Source organism: Antechinus flavipes, chromosome 4, assembly GCF_016432865.1.
Source record: "Antechinus flavipes isolate AdamAnt ecotype Samford, QLD, Australia chromosome 4, AdamAnt_v2, whole genome shotgun sequence".
Lineage (NCBI taxonomy): Eukaryota > Metazoa > Chordata > Mammalia > Dasyuromorphia > Dasyuridae > Antechinus > Antechinus flavipes.
This window is the reverse complement of record NC_067401.1, coordinates 253,680,398-253,698,644: the sequence shown is the minus strand read 5'-3', so window position 1 is coordinate 253,698,644 and position 18,247 is coordinate 253,680,398. Positions and strand designations below refer to the sequence as shown.

Below are 18,247 nucleotides of genomic sequence, written 5' to 3'. Positions count from 1 at the left end.
ATAATAACAAATAATATAATAACTTCAGAATTTATTGTAGTAAATCTTATGGCTATTTTAAACATTGTAAGAGTGAGAGATGGTCAAGTCTGGAAACAAGAATGTGGGAGGAACTGGGATGCCTTCAGGGGTAACTCTGCACATCTTTCATTGGACTATTTAAAATAATTCACAGGGGCAATTTGTTGGTGCAGTGGAGAGAACACCAGCCCTGGAATCAAGAGAACCTGAGTTCAAATCAAAAACCGAGGTTAAGTTCAGGACTTAACATTTCCTAACTGTGTGACTCTAGGCAAGTCACTTAACCTCAATTGTCTCAGCAAAAAATAAAATAAAGTAATTCAAATTTTGAAGATACAAAAATGAAGTGGAGAACTCCAAGATGGTGGAGAGTAGATAGGCCACTGCCTGAGCTCTCCTCAGCTTCCCTCAGAATCAACACTAGATCAATGCTCTCAACAGATTCTAGAGTGACAAAATTCACAAACATTCAGAGTGTAATCATTTTCAAGCATGAGATATCTTGGAAGGACTTCGGGAAAGGTCTGTCTCATTTGGGCAGTGAAGAATGAAGCCTAACAGACTGGAGGAGTCCAGCATGGGGAATCTACCAGCTCTTAATCAAAATAAAGCAGCACTGCCTATTTTGTCCTAGTTCAGAATGGATTGGAAGACCAGCTACGAGACCTGCAACACAGCCATAGAAGGCAAATTGTGATCACCTTAACCCAGCATAACAAGTAGGACTTGGCCAGGCCATTTAATACAATGGGGAAGCTTGCAACTCCAACCCTAGTTTAGTCAGTGAGAAATCTGTCACCCTGCAGAAGAAGCCTGAGACAATTTCCCCGTGTCCTAAGAGCAGACCTTAACCTTTAAAAATGAGCAAAAAAAGCTAGATCATAGCAAGCTACTATGGAGATAGAGAAGACCAGAACACAAACCCAGAAGAGGACAGCAAAGGCAAAATGCCTTCAAGTGAAGCCCCCAAGATGGGTATGAACTGATCTCTAGTTCAAAAGGCTCTCTTAGAAGAGTTTAAAAAAGGATCTTAAAAGAGAGATAGAAAAAAAAGGGGGGGGGAGGGAAATGGGGAAAAGAAATGAGAATGTTGCAGGAGAGTTATGAAAGTGGGAAGGGAAAAGCCGACAACTTGGAAAATGAAGAACAGAAATTGACTAAAGAAAACAACTCCTTAAAAAACCAAAATAAATAAATAAAATGAGTACAAAAAAAGAAAGTATAATTGGCTAAATGCAAAATGAAATAAAAAAGCTAACTGAAAAAAATAATTCACTAAAATTAGAAGTGGACAAATGGAAATGAATGACTCAATGAGAAATCAAGAATGAATCAAACAAAATTTAAAAAATGAAAAAATAGGAGAAAATGTAAAATACCTTATTGAAATAAGAACTGACCTGGAAAATATATTCAGGAGAGAATCTAAGAATTATTTTACTCCCAGAAAGCCACAATGAAATAAAAAAGAGCCTAGACAACATCTTTCAAGTAATAATCAAAGAAAACTGCCCATCTATCCTAAAGCCAGAGCATAAAATAGTCACTGAAGAAACCACTGATCACCTCCTGAACAAGACTACAAAATTAAAATTCCAAGAATATTGTTGTTAAATTCCAAAATGATCAGATCTAAGAAGAAAATACTGCAAGCATCCAGAAAGAAACAATTCAAATATAAAGGAATCACAACCAAGCTTCCAAGACTAGCAGCTTCCACAATAAAGGATTCAATGACCTGGAATATGATATTCCAAAGCTTGGACTATAACCAAGAATTATTAATTATACAACCCAGCAAAAATTAAGCATTATTTTTCAGAGAAAAGATAGATATTCAATGAAATATAGGATTTTCAAACATTTCTGATGAAAAGACAGGGCTGAACAGAAAATTTGATCTTCAAATACAAGACTCTCTAAGAGAAACATAAAAATGTAAATGAAAGAAAAAGAAATATGCTTTTGTAAAGGTTAAAATGTTCTCTCTATGGGAAGAAGATATGTGTAACTCGAGAACTGTATCTTTGTCAGGGCAATTAGAAGGGGTATGTGTAGAGGGTGTCATTATAAGCTGACTTTAATGATGATATAAAAAAGAAATTAGGTATGGAAAAAGGGATTGTAGAGAAGAGGAAAAGGAGAGGTAAAATGAGGTAAATTATGCCACCTGAAGAGGCACAAAGGATCTGGAGAGGTAAAATGAGGTAAATTATGCCACATGAAGAGGCACAAAAGATCTATTATAGTTGAGGGAAAGAAGGAAGGGGAATGAGCATTGTTTGAACAAAACTCATCAGATTTGGCTTAAAGAGGGAATAATATATATATACACTTAGTTTGGTATAGATATTTGTCTCATCCTCTAGGGTAATAGGAGGGGGAAAAAGGGGGGAACCTAATAGAAGGGAGGACAGGAGGAAAAGGATAAGAAAGGGGGGGTTTGAAAAAAGGAAGGGCAGACTGAGGGAGGGTGGTGGTCATAAGCAATTCACTGATAAGAAGGGAAAGGGTGAAAGGAGAAAGAAAAGTATAATTTGGGAAAAATAGAATGGCGAGGAATACAGAATTAGTAATCTTAACTGTACCTGTGAAAAGGATAAACTCCCATAAAATGGAAGCAGATAGAAGATTGGAATATTAGACAGAATCCTACTGTGTATTGTTTACAAGAAACAAATCTGAAGAAGAAAGATTATATAAAGGTAAAAAAGGCTAGAGCAGAATCTGTTATGTTTCAGCTGGAGTAAAAAAAAAAAAAAAAAAGGAAAGGGTAACAATCCTGATCTCAGATCAAGCAAAAGCAAAACTGGATCTTATTAAAAGAAATAAGGAAGAAAACTTGCTAAAGGGTACCATAAATAATAAAGAAATATTAATTCCAAACATATATGCACCAAGTGCTATAGCATCCAAATTCTTAGAAGTTCTAGAAGTTAAGTGAGTTTCAAGAAAAAAGATAGCAAAATTGTACTAGTGGGGGATCTCAACCTCCCTATTATTTAGAACTAAATAAATCTAACCACAAAATAAACAAGAAAGAAGTTAAGGAAGTTAATGGAATTTTGGAAAATTTAGGTATGATACACCTTTGGAGAAAACTGAATGCGGATGGGAAGGAATGAATCTTTTTCTCAATACATGACACCTACACAAAAACTAATCAAATATTAGGGCACAAGAACTTTACAATCAAATGCAGAAAGGAAGAAATAATAAATGCATCCTTTTCAGATCATGATGCAATAAAAATTACATGTAATAAAGGGTCTTAAAACCCTTTTAAGAAAAAGAGCAAAAATTAATTGGAAATTGGTTCAAACTATAAAGCATAGAAACCATCGATAACTTAATTCAAGAGAATGACAATAATGAGATAACAAACCAAAACTTATGGGATGAAGCCAAAGCAACTCATAGTGGAAATTTTATATCACTAGATGCTTACATGAATAAAAGAGAAGATCAATGAATTGGGCCTACAACTAAAAAAGCTAGAAAAAGAACAATTTTTTAAAACCCCAATTAAATACCAAATTAGAAATCCTGAAAATTAAAAGATTAATAAAACTGAAAGAATATTATTGAAATAACAAATAAAACTAAGAATTGATTTTTATGAAAAATGCAAGAAAATAAACTTTTGGTAAATTTGATTGGAAAAAAGGAAAGAAAAAAACAAAATGCCAGTATCAAAAAATGAAAAGGGTTAACTTATCACCAATAAGAGGAAATTAAAGCAATAATTAGGAATTATTTTGCCCAATCATATGCCAATAAGCATGAAAATCTACGTGAAAGGGATGAACACGTATAAAAATATAGATTGTTCAGATTAACAGAAGAGAAAATAAATTGCTTAAATAGTCCAATTTTAGAAAAATTGACCATATCTATAACCAATCTAGCAGAAATTATACAATTATCTCGATTGATGCAGACAAAACATTTACAAAATACAACATCCATTCCTATAAAAAACACTAGAGAGCAGAGGAATAAATGGAGTTTTTCTTAGAATGAAAAGAAGCATCTATCTAAAATCATCAGCAAATGTTACATGTAACAGAGACAGAAGAAGCATTACCAATAAGATCAGGGTGAAACAAAATTTTCCATTATTTTATTAGAAATGTTAGCTTTAGCAAAAAGAGAAGAAAAAGAAACTGAAGAAATTAGAGTAGGCAATGTGAAAAAAACTACTACTCTTCTACAGATGATATGATACACTTAAAGAATCCTAGAGAATCAACCTAAAAAACTACTACAAACAATGAACAACTTTAATAAAGTTGTAGGATATAAAATAAACCTACATAAATCCTTGTTACCAAATAAACTCCAGCAGCAATAAACAAAAAGAGAAATCCCATTTAAAATAACCATAGATAATATAAAATATTTGGAAGTTTACTTTCCAAGACAAAGCCAGAAACTTATATGAACTCAATTACAAAACACTTTTCACACAAATAAAGTTAGATCTAAACAAGTAGAAGAATATCATGTGCTTATGGGTAGGCCAAGCTAATTAATAAAAATTACAATTCCATCTAAATTTAAAATAACCACAGATAATATAAAATATTTGGAAGTTTACTTTCCAAGACAAAGCCAGAAACTTATATGAACTCAATTACAAAACACTTTTCACACAAATAAAGTTAGATCTAAACAAGTAGAAGAATATCATGTGCTTTTGGGTAGGCCAAGCTAATTAATAAAAATTACAATTCCACCTAAATTAATCAACTTATCTAATACCATACCAAACTGCGAAATTACTTTTAGAGAGATAGAAGAAAAAACAAAATTCATCAAAAAAAATTATATCATCAAAAAACAAAAGACCAAAAGGTCAAGAATTTCAAGGGAGTTAATGGGGGGAAAAAAAACCAATGCAAAAGAAGATGGTCTAGCTGTACTAGATCTAAACTAGATTATAAAGCAGCAGTCATCAAAACAATATGGTATTAAGAAATAGAGTAGTGGATGTTAGGGAATGGCCAAATAAGTTATGGTAAATGAAAATGGATTATTATTGTTCTATAAGAAACAATCAGCAGATTCACCTGGAAGAACACAAGATCAAGAATTTCAAAGGAATTAATGAAAAGAAAAGCAAATGAAGGTGGCCTAGCTGTACCAGGTTTAAAACTATATTATAAAGCAATGGTCATCAAAACCATTTGCGTACTGGCTAAGAAACAAGGAAGTTGATCAGTGGAATAGGTTAGGTTCACAGAACAAACTAGTCAATGACTACAGATCTAGTATTTGACAAACCCAAAGACCCCAGTTTTTGGGATAAGAATTCACTATCTGACAAAGACTGCTAGGAAAATTGGAAACTATTATGGCAGAAACTAGACATTGATCCACACATAAAACCGTATACCAAGATAAGGTCAAAATGGGTTCATGATCTAGACACAAGTAATGATATTATAAACAAATTAGAAGAACATAGGATAGTTTACCTCTCAGACCTGTGGAGGAGGAAGTAATTTGTGACCAAAGAAGAACTAGAGATCATTACTGATCACAAAATAAATAACTTTTGATTATAATAAGTTAAAAAGGTTTTGTACAAACAAATCTAATGCAGACAAGATTAGAAGGGAAACAATAAACTGGAAAAACATTTTTACATCCAAAGGATCTGAAAAAGGCCTCATTTATAAAATATATAGAGAATTGATTCAAATTTATAATAGTTCAAGCCATTATCCAAATGATAAATGGTTAAAGGATATGAACAGACAATTTTTAGATGAAGAAATTGAAATTATTTGTAGCCACATGAAAAGGTGCTCCAAATCACTATTGATCAGAGAAATGCAAATTAAGACAACTCAAGATACCACTACACACCTGTCAGATTGGCTAAGATAATGACGAATATCAGAGAGGATGTGGAAAAACTGGGATGCTGATACACTGTTGGTGAAACCGTGAACAGATCCAACCATTCTGAAGAGCAATTTCGAACTATGCTGAAAAAGTTATCAAACTGTGCATACCCTTTGATCCAGCAGTGTTTCTACTGGGATTATATTCCAAAGAGATCTTAAAGGAGGGAAAGGGACACACATGTGCAAAAATATCTGTGGCAGCCCTTTTTGTAGTGGCAAGAAACTGGAAACTGAGTAGATGTCCATCAATTGAAGAATGGCTGAATTATCGTATATGAATGCTATGGAATACTATTGTTCTTTAAGAAACGATCAGCAGGATGATTTCAGAGAAGCTTGGAGAGACTTATATGAACTGATGCTAAGTGAAATGAGTAGAACCAGGAGATCATTATACATAGCAACAAGAAGACTATACGATGTTCAATTCGGATGGATATGGCTCTCTTCAACATTGAAATGATTCTAACCAGTTCCACTTGTGCATTGTTGAAAAGAGCCATATATGCCCAGAGAGAACCATGGAAACAGAGTGTAGAACACAATATAGCATTCTCACTATCTCTGTTGTTATTTGCTTGCATTTTGTTTTCTTTCTCAGTTTTTCTTTTTCTTCCTTCTTGATCTGATTTTTTCTTGTGCAGCAAGAAAACTATAAATATGTATACATATATTGGATTTAACATATATTTCAACATATTTAACATGTATTGGATTACCTGCCAGCTAGGGGAGTGGGAGGAAGGAGGGGAAAATTTGGAACAAAAGATTTTGCAATGGTCAGTGTTGAAAAAATTACCCATGCATATGCTTTGTAAATAAAAAGCTTTAATAATAATAATAAAATAAACAATTAACAGGATGATTTCAGAAAGGCCTAGAGAAACTTGCATGAACTGATGCTAAGTGAAGTGAGTAGAACCAAGAGAACACAGCATTAAGATTATGTGATGATCAACTCTGATGGACATGGCTCTTTTCAACAATGAGGAGATTCAGGGCAATTCCAATGGACTTGGATGGAGAGAACTATCTGCATCCAGAAAGAGGATGAGGGGGGACTGAATGTGGATCACAACATAGTATTTTTCAACGTTTTTGCTGTTGTTTACTTGCTTTTGGATCTGATTTTGTGTGTGTGTGTGCGGAGTGATAAATGTGGAAATATGTTAAGAAGAACTGAGCATGTTTAGCTTACATTGAATTACTTGCTATCTAAGGGAAGGGGTTGAGGAAATGGAGGGAGAAAAATTTGGAACACAAGATTAGACAAAGATAATTGCTGAACATTATATTATGTTTGAATATATTTTGAAAATAAAAGGCTATTATCAAAATTTAAAAAAGAATACTTTAAATCACTATTGGCCAGAAATACTGAATATTTTATTTTATTAGCACTTAACTGGAAACCATTCCTCATCAGTTGGGGAATGGCTGAATAAGTTACGGTATATGAATGTTATGGAATATTATTGTACTATAAGAAATGATCAGCAGGCTGATTTCAGAAAGGCTTGGATAGATTTACATGACTGATACTAAGTGAAATGAGTAGAACCTAAAAAACATTGCTCATAGTCACAAGATTATGTGATGATCAACTGTGATGAACTTTGTTCTTTTCAACAATGAGGTGATTCAAAGCAATTCCAATAGAATTGTGATGGAAAGAGCCATCCACATTCAAAGTGAACTATGGAGACAATGTGGATCAAAGTATACTATTTTCACCTTTTTGTTATTATTGTTCGTTTGCTTTTTTCTCTTTTTTTTCTTTGATTTTTTTATTTGATTTTTCTTTCACTGCATGAGAAATATAGAAATATGTTTAGAAAAATTGGACATGTTTAGCAAATTGCTTACTATCCTTGGAAGGGGTGGGGAGGAAGAAAGGAGAAAAACGTGGAATGCAAGACTTTGCAAAATTGAATGTTGAAAACTATCTCTGCATGTATATGGAAAAAATAAAAAACTTAAAATAAAAAGATACAAAAAGCAAGGGTACTCTTTTGGCTCTTGTTATTATGCTATATTTATTAATATCATGATATGATATGAATGTATTCCCTTTGTACCAAACTGGAATCATAAGATCTTGGTAATATGAAACATTACAGACCCCAATTGGTTTGGGAGACTATCTCATAAGAATTTTACTATCATTGTTTTGATCAATCAAAACCTCCCAGCCTTTATTTATATGCTAAATATTGGAGATACAAAAAAAGAGTATCTTTGCCGGCAAAGGAGCTTATAATATAAGGTGTAAAAGACAATACATAACAAAAAAGCTAAAAAGTGTAAGGAGAATAGAAAGGTAGCAGGAATAGAGGCATAAGGGAGAAGTCCAAAGAAGAAGCCAGTTGGAAATAAACAATGTAGAAATTTATTTAGTTTGACTAGGCATATTTGTTGCAAGATTTTGTTTTCTCACTCCCATCCCCAGCCCTCTACCACAATAAGGGGGGGTAAGAGGGAAAGAATAATTCTTGTTAACAGAAAAAATAAAAAAATTTGGAAGAAATAAAGATTATAACCTTCTTTGATTAAAACGGAAGCCATCTGGTCTAATCTAAAATGTTTTCCTTAGTTAAGAACATACCAAACAAACCCAACACAAACTTTTCAGTTCTCTCTACTCCTACCTCCTTATCCCCTAATCCCTAAATCAAAAAACAAAAACAGGAAAGAAATGAGCATATATTTTTAAATCTAGAAATCTTCAAATTAGAGACTATTCTATACATGAATAGAAAAAATTATTGTAACTATTACTGGCTTTAAGATTTTTCTCTTCTAAATCAATCATTGAACTACAGATCAATCAATATTAAAAAAATTTTTTTTCTAAATTCTATAAAAAGTTATACTGACTATGAAATAGCAAGTAAATTCTTTTCAGTCACCTCATGGTAGATTTATTTGCAGTTAGCTGGACTAACAACAGGCTAGCTTCTGGTAACCTCTTCTGATACTACTTGGGGTAAGAAACAATAATGACAAAATTTACGGTACAGTATATTTTCAAACTTGAAAACAATATTCTTGGTATGACAAAAGGGAAAAGCAAAGGGATCAATGAGAGAGGAAAAGGATCCATATGAACAAAAATATTTATAGTTGCATTTTTTATGACAGCAAAGAAATTAGAAACCAAGGCCCATTACTTGAGCAATGGCTGAACTAGTTATGGTATATAACTGTAATAGAGTTTGATAAATGATGAAGGAGATGGATTCAGAAAAACCTGGAAAACTTGTATGAACGGACACAAAGTAAAATGAGCCAAAACAGGAGAACAAATTATATAGCAAAAGAAATATTATAAAGATAATCAACAGAGTGGGAAATACTAGTTTTCAATGAGTTTCTTTTCTATCAGTTCTCTACATCCTTGTATATCTTAGAGTATACAAGGATTGTAGTATATTGCTCACATAAGGTCAACACACCCACGGGCATGCAAAAACCATAGTGTTTTCTTCCACACAATGTCAAGGCAGATGAACTTGGAATCAGGAGATTTGGGTAAAATCCCACTTCTGACAAGGCAAGACCCTGAGCAAGTTACTTGACCTCCCGTTCTGCATGTGTATAATCTATCTCACAGGTTGTTGTGAGGAGTGATATATAAATGAGAAAAGCTATAATCAGCAGCAGCAGCTGATGATGTTATATACAGCAAGAAACTAGGTCTCAATGGGAAAAATCTGCCATCTTCCCTGCAAGACCATATTGTCTCATATATTCAACATTAAATACATACTCTGTATAATACATTGTTTTCTCATGAATAGTTTGGTAAATACTTAGAAGGAGTTAGTAGTACATACGGAGTATGCAGTATGATAAATGCCAAACTATTTTTTTCATTTCTAGCTATGCCTTTAGGTTACAAAACAGTAATTTTTAAATCTCATCTTTGAAAACCTAAATATTAGAAATGTACAGTTTTGATAAGAGTAACATTATAGTCCTTAGTTTGGATACATTTTTATCATATTTTACCTTATAATTATTTGTCTATATCTTATTTACCCTAGAAAGTAAATTTCCTCTCAAAAAAAAAAAAAAAAAGGTAAATTTCTTAAGGGAAGGAAAATGTGTTAGTGGTCTCTGTATCATTCTGCAAATAGTATTTAGTAGTGCCTTAGACATAATACCTTAATAAAGCTTGCTCAATATTTTCAAATTTCAAATTATTTCTAGTCCATTTAGCATCAGCTGTGATCATCTGATAGAACTTAATGTCTCAAGCTACTTCAAGTTTTAATTACCATAGTTCAACTGTAATTACTATTAATATGGTTTTTAGAGTCTCTTCAAATCAAAATCTATGATCTTATGAATTCAACAATGCTTTACTGTTTACAAAGTATTTTGTCCATAATAGCCATGTGTAGCAGATAAAGTGAGCACAATTAATTAGTTTCATTTTGCAGGTGTGAAAACTTAAGACTCAGAAAGGTTAAGTGACTTAACCATTAGCATCCAGATATTGTTAAGCATTAGAGCTAAAAAACACATTTTTATGCTCAGATTTGTGCTCTTCTCACTATATTATGCTGGAAGTTGACAAAGCCACTGGTGTGAAATGTGATAGTCAAAACAACTCAATAATCTCTTCATTTTTTCCTTTTTTGTTTCAGTAGCTGTTAAAAAGATAAGGCTTTTTCACTTGACCGCTATAATCTCCTCATGACTCCTCTAATAGATTGCACCCGTCACAGTCTCTTTTTCTCTCATGTTGTTTCTCATTATTGACTGGTTCCTTTCTCTGTCAATATACTTAAGTCTTCTCTATCCTTAAAAAAATAAAACAAAAATCTTCTTTCACCTGACCCTGACAGTTCAAGCTTTCAAATCTCTTAGAAAAGGCTATCCATGTAAATCTTAATTTCCAGATCTCTCCCTCACTACACTACTAAACTGAAACTTCTCTTTGTTACTAATTATTTCTTAACTGCTAAATATAGTGTTCTTTTCTTATTCTTCATTTGCTGGACTTTGAAGCTTTTGAGGTTGTCAATACTCACTTACTCCTAACACAAACATATATTCTTATTCAAGCCATGTCAAGAAATGCTGATTCTACCTATACAATATTTTTTGCATCTATTCCATTGGTTCATTCATGATGCCACCAATGTCAGGGTTACTATCTCTCTCCCAAAAGTCTCCTAATTGTATTCTGTCTTATGCTTTTCCTTTCTCTAATTCATTCTTTATAAAATTAGAAAGCTAGTATTTCTAAATTAAAGGCCTGATTATGTCATTCTCTGTTCAGCATTGGTAGCCTCTTATTTCCTCAAAGAAAAAATACATGCTTCTGTTTGGCAGTTAAAGCCACCTTTCCAAATATTGAATGGGCTTCCTTTCTCCTCCCAATTTTACATAAACTGTACTACCTCCTCTTTACCATGGCTGGAATGACCCCCTTCCTCATCTCTACCTACTAGAATTCACAGGTCCCTTTCAGTTTCATCTAAAACGCCACTTCTTATGAGGTCTGTTCTGACTGTTGCAATTATTGGTGCCTTGCTGCATTTCTTTTTGTACCTATTTTGCATTCATGTCTTTATATGCATGATGTTTTCTTCAGGACTGGTAAATTCTTTCAAGATGAAGCTGTTTTTGTCTTTATAGTCTCAGCACTGGCAAAGTATCAGGAGGCAACAGAAGGCCCTTACTAAACACTTATTGATTTGACTCCAAGTTCAGTGCTTTCCCTCCTATTTCATATTTCTTTATTATAGAAAATCAACTTCTAGTTAATCAGAAGCACTATACCAAACTTAAAATTTATTTTAAACATCCTAATACTTGTTCTATACTAAGTAAATAGTACAATGAATCAAGTACTTTTCACACCATTATAAATTAAATTATTTCTGGAGGAGTCATCTTTTAAACTAATTTTTTTAAATCAATTTAATAGAAAACCCTCAGGAAAATAACAGTTAATTGTAAAGTGTTTTCTACTATGTTATAGAATATGTTTCCTGTAAATCTAGAATGAAAGTTTGAACATATTTTTGTCTCATATATTCAACAACCAAAGTTTCTCCTAATAACTACCACATAAAAGGTTGTAGTAGCTGATCATTTCTACTGAAGAGTAAGAGTCCTTTAAAATTATTTAAAGGTTAAGATCTCTTCCTCATAGTGTTTTCAGAGGTAAGCACTTAGAGAGAAAAGGGGCCTTAGGGATAGATTTTAACTAGTTTGAAAGAATGGAAATGTTGAGATTCAATTTTTTAAAAAACACTTATTTTGAAAATAGTTAATTTCATTCATTAATATAAAATGGCTAGTATTTTTAGGAGCCTGTGACTTTCTATACAACTAATTATTTGAATTCAACCATTTAAAAAAAAAATCCATCTGTAAAAGTACAGCATGACACAAAAGACTGATTTATATTCCAAAACAATGAAAGCCTTGGACTTTGAAAATGGATACAACAATAGTTGTTTATGTCAAGTTCTAGAATAAATCAGACATGAGAAGATGTAAAAAATGCAGAATGAAACAGCTGAAGTGTACAAAATGGCAACTACTTGATTTGTCAAGGAAAAAAAGAGAAACAAAATCTATAGTACAAAAACTAAACTCAGGGAACAACAAGCCACAGAAAATTTTTTTAAATTTTGACTTTTTAAAATTATTTAAAAAAAAGAAATGTTATTTAGTGAATAAAGAGAGGTGATCTTTCAGACATTCCTGTTGATATCTGGTTGTGCTGACTATGACTTCTTAGTCATCTAGGAGCATAAAAGTTTCTACCCATATGGGCTGAAGAGCTCCTACAACTTAAAAGTCTGAAAATGACAGCAATTATCATACTTTGTTTTGCTGCAGAACAGACTTATTTCCACATATAGACATATCACTCCCTCAACAAAAATTTATTTAAGTGCTAAAGTCTCCGTATTGAATATCCTTGCTATTTTTAGGGCTAAATAAATCTTTTGTTAACTACTCGATGACCCATTTTGTCCAAACACAGAATTTGAATTAATTCCAATATCAGCATCACTTCTAATAAGATGGACCTACTAGTTCTAATGCCGTTTTAACCATGTGACTTTGGGCAAGTTCCTTAACCTCTCAGTGATTTCAGGCAACTCTTTAGGAAAATAAATTGCAGAAAAAGTGCCTATTTACATTAACAAAGTGTTCCACACTGAGAGTTTTCTACAATGACTAAATTACAAAAAACTCTCTTTAGCACAAATGAAACTTAATTCCCCAAATTCAGAGAAAAGTCACTGGAAGTAAAAGGGAAGACATTTTTATTATATACTTTGAAAGAGTATGAAATGGAGATTCATAGTTTTATACTGACTTCTCTCTTTTGGCATTCTGTTGGGTATTTGCAAATACCTATTTTTTTGTTGTTGTTGTTTTAATATCTAAGTTCATAAAAACAACAAAAAAAATTAAACAAAAAGGATATATTATTGCTTTCCACCCTCTTAATAAGTTTGGAATAAGATTTATGTAGCTATACAACATTTTGGAAAATGATATGTAATCAACTTGGCACATGAAAATGAAATTAAAAAATGATTTTGTAATACTTTCCATTCAAGAAAAAAATAAATGATTTGGTTACAACCGCAGAAAAATAAAGAGAAATAGTGCTGCCTCCATTGATATTTACTACAGATAAACTTGTCAGTTCCATGTATATATTAAGGCTTATGGAAGTCTGAAAAATTAAAAAGAATCTCTATATAGTCCCAGATAATAAAGTAAGGGAAAACTAGAGAATTTGACTTATTCTTTTTTCCTTATGATATTACAGTAAGCAAAGTGAGACATTAAACAATTTTACAAAGTAACTTTAATTATGATAATAGATGACCAATATTTTTACCAAAATAGTGATTTAACAAAATTATAATGAAAATGTTTTTACAAATAAAAAGTGGCCATCACTTTGGAATGAGAGGTACAGCTATTTTTCTGGAATGGTTTCATTGATGCCTGTAAAAATTAGGTCATTTTTCTTTGAAAGCACTACCCTTTGCTATGGAAATGTACTACCTTTGCATTTTTCATGTAATAAATAAAGTTTTAGTTTCTATATGTCATTTATGTTTATCATCTAAATTAACAATTATAATGCAAATATAGCTTCATTCCTGATTTTCTGCACTATTAACATGCTTGAGACAACTAATAATGTGCTCTATCCCAAAGTATTTAATTCAGCCTTAAATAAAAAAGCTATTTTTCAGGGCATATAATAAACAATTATATAATGTAGTTAGTAAACTTAAAAATGTAAAAAATAATATGCAGATTTGTTTCTTCCCAACTAGAAAAAAGTAAATCAAAATGCCATTTCTAATCTTCCTTCCCAAGTAAGATTTCAACAACCATCTTCAGTGTGATCTATAACCAACATGCCAATTTAGTTTCAGTTCTTTTAAGTTATATTCTTTTTATACATTGGAACTATATTATTAAAAAATGATGGATAGTGTCTTGTCTAAATAGATGCTATTACAAGAAAATTACTCTCTTACTGACAAATTAAGTCACAGGGAAATTAGCACAAATATGAAAATAGTTATGGATTAAAAATGTTGACACTTTAACAAGAGAAATCTCAGGGAAGATCTGAAGATCAAACTAAGTCAGAACATTTGAGTTGTGAAAAAAGCTTTGGAGGTTAAAAAAATCAGTAAGTAGGATTTGGCTTCACAGAAATCTAAGCTGTTTTAACAGTGGCATAAGAAGGAAAGAGAGACCAGAGGAACATTGTCATCTTTTGCCCTCTGCAAAGGCAAGTTTGATGTTCAATCATATTTCAAGGATGAAATTCAATACATTCCCACTAGCAGCAGAGTGAAAGTTAATCATGAAAGAAAACTTGCTAGGCACAGTGTTATGTGCTAAGTAGGGATTCATTAAATATCTGTTGACTTAATGGAAAAAGCAGTTAGATTATTACTACCACTGGGGAAAAATATAGAGAGAACTTTTTTTTTTTTTTTTACCAGCCAGTGATGAAAATGTTAAATGACTTGCCCAGAGTCACACTGCTAGGAAGTATTAAATGTCTGAGGCAAGATTTGAACTCAGGTCCTCCTAACTTCAGAGCCAGTGCTCTATCCACTGTGCCATCTAGCTGCCCTAAGAATAACTTTAATCCATACTATGCTGAGAATTGGAAACCCAGGTAAGAAATAATAGGTCAACTAGAAGATGTATACAATGGATTAAAAATATATGTGTCAACAAATAAAATAGTTTTTGATAAATATTAGGAGGAATTATCCTGCCATTCCTGGCAATCTTTACATTGTACTTTGATTCTTATATGTCAAAGGTACATATGCAAAATGCAGCACAGACATTAACAGTCACTCACTACCAGTATACTGGATCTTTTTGCCCTTAATTAACTTCCAATAATATCTGTGCTCATTGGACCAATAATAAATACCTGAAACAGAAACCTCAAAAAATTCCTACAAGAACTACTTGCCAACATTGGAATCTATAAATGGATTCATATAGACCAGACATGATTTCCTAGATATGGGGGGAAAATTTTAGAATAGACAAGTTAAGGAATATGAACTGTGATACTTTCTGCTGAACAAATATTGAAGTGTTAGATTTGGTCTTTAAATATTATAAAAGTTTTAACAAAATAGTATTCCATAGTAATCAAAATTCAAATAATTCTTTCCTTTCCTCCTTCCTCTAGGACCTTGTAAAAATTGGTCAAACTTTCTAGCCTCTTCATTGCCTTTTCTACTGATTCCTTCCTTTCTCCCAACCAACATGCTAAGATTCCAACTATATTAAAAAGCATTCTTTCATTACTGGTATCGTGCATGTCAGCATTTTATCAACAATTTAGAGCCTCAGAGATCTACATAGAACAATGAGGCTAAATGATTTGACCAAGGTGACACAGGCAATTTGTCAGAGAAAAACTTGAACCCAAGAACTTCTGAGTTGAAGGCCAACTCTCTCTATTCACTAAGCCATGCTGCCTTCCAAAGAATTTATTTTCTAGGGAATTCCAGATATAAATAATATCATAGATCAATCTCTATCCCTAACCCTGATCTACCAATTCAAACTACTGTTTTCTTCTCTTTACTTTTCCTCAAGTTATTTTTTGAGGGAGACGGATTGTTTTTCTTGTTCTTTAAGCTGTATATCATTCTTGGCTGGTTTATTCTTTCTTTGTCACTGTTGATAACCTTTTCTGGAGTCACCAGTACATTGCCCTGGTACATCATAACAAATGTTGCAAGTTCAAAAGTAAAAGACATTTATTAAAACAAGGCAGAAAACAAGGTTTGAATCAATTGAAAAATCTTTGCACTTGTGTCTACTGGAGGGGCCTGTACCCCCCTAAAAAATATTAAAAAGGGAAAAGAACCCACATGTGCAAAAATGTTTGTAGTTGCCCTTTCTGTAATGGCAAGGAACTAGAAACTGAGTGGATGCCTTTCAGTTGGAGAATGGCTGAATAAGTCATGGGATATGAATGTTATGGAATATTATTGTTCTATAAGAAACGATCACAAGGTGATTTCAGAAAGTCCTGGAGAGACTTACATGAACTGATGCTAAGTGAAGTGAGTAATATTGTACTCAGCAACAAGATTATAAAATGATCAATTATGAGGGACATGACTCTTTTCAATAATGAGATAATTCAGGCCAGTTCCAATGGTCTTGTGATGAAGAGAGCCATCTACACCCAGAGAGAGGACTGTAGGAATTGAGTGTAGATCTCATTATAGTATTTTCATCTTTTTTTGTTGTTGTTTACATGCATTTTGTTTTCTTTCTCATTTTTTTCCTTTTAGATCTGATTTTTCTTGTGCAGCATAATTGTGGAAATACATATAGAAGAACTGCATATGTGTAACATATATTGGATTACCTGCTGTCTGGGGGAGAGGGAAGAAAAAAATTTGGAACACAAGGTTTTGCAAAGATGAATGTTGAAAACTATCTATGCATGTTCTTAAAATAAAATCTTCCAAAAAAAAGAAAAAGAAAAATCTCTACACCCAAACTTTTATCTCCCATGCTGCCAAGAATCAATAAGGCAAATTCTACTTAACTGATTCATCCACAACACAGGAAGAGAAGACAATAAATTCAAACTAATGGCAATGTTCTGAAGCTCTGAGTCCAAAGTTACTCTGCTTAATTACTTTCCTTTTAAGTTTCATTTTAACCAGTTAGTAGAGAATGCTGATGTCCAGAGGCTGGACAAACACTGCAGTCTCTCCCAAAGAGGGTTCATTATAGTTCACATTAGTGGTGTCAAGCTCAAATAGAAATAGGAACATTCATCTATTAAGGATCTCTGCAAGCCGCACATTGACTTAATTTTAACACGCATTAGAATATTTTGCTGAATTTTTATTTATTTTGTTAAACATTTTACAATTACAATTTAATGTGATTCAGGTCATAACTGGGAGTATTACAGCTGCATATAATCAAGGTCTATATGCTTGACACTTCCAGACAAAATGTCAGAATTTTCAATCCTGTTTGCTTTCTTTCCAATTTACTGCTTTTTTTCTCACTTCTTTCTCTATTGCTTACCTCCAGGTGCTGCTGAGGGGACTCTCAGACTTTTTAAAACTTCCCAAACCTTGCAGAGTCTCACTATCAAGTATAAAGTCATACACAACCTCTTGGGAAACGTACTCCAAAGAATTTCCACCTGAGTGAAGATCTTCTGGCCTCAAGCACTGTGAAAAAATGAAGTCCACAGATATGTCCTTTAAAACAGGGTATTCCATTTCCACCACTTTCTTTCCATTCATTCACTCCTTAATTCCTTGAAATCTATATTCTATCAACATTCATTCCATAGAAATAACTATATGTAGTCAATGAATAAAAAAGCATTAAGTGTTATACTATGTGCATAGCACTGGAGATACAAATAGAAAAAAATGAAGATTTTTGCTCTCAAGAAGTTCACAGTCTTATGGGAAAATCAAAAACACTTAAGATGGAAATGATCAGTAATCCTTAAGTTATATCAGCAAAGTGAATGGCAATGTATCTTTTCTAGTTGTTATCTTGAGTGACAATATATTTGTTTCTATTGTAAAACCACTGGTACAGCCTGTAAAAGATGATTTATTTGGAGCCCTACTCAATTAGGGCTCTCGCTTTATTCACAACAAAGTTCTGTATATAAGGCCCTAAAGCTGCAGATTCAAATTCACTTGCTTGACTATAGGAAATTAACTGAAGGCCTTGTTATTCCTTACTTCACAACTTGTGACCCTAATGATATA

The 18,247-nt window shown here is 32.6% G+C and overlaps 1 protein-coding gene across 1 annotated transcript in view; it reads right to left on the bottom strand.

Annotated features, from left to right (window-relative positions):
• The window catches only part of DOP1A (DOP1 leucine zipper like protein A), a 99,738-nt gene extending 81,901 nt beyond the window's left edge, over positions 1-17,837 (bottom strand). The window contains exon 1 of the mRNA XM_051997326.1: positions 17,541-17,837. The gene's annotated coding sequence lies outside the window, so the exon portion shown is untranslated. The remainder of the gene's footprint in view (positions 1-17,540) is intronic.
• Positions 17,838-18,247: the final 410 nt, after the last annotated feature.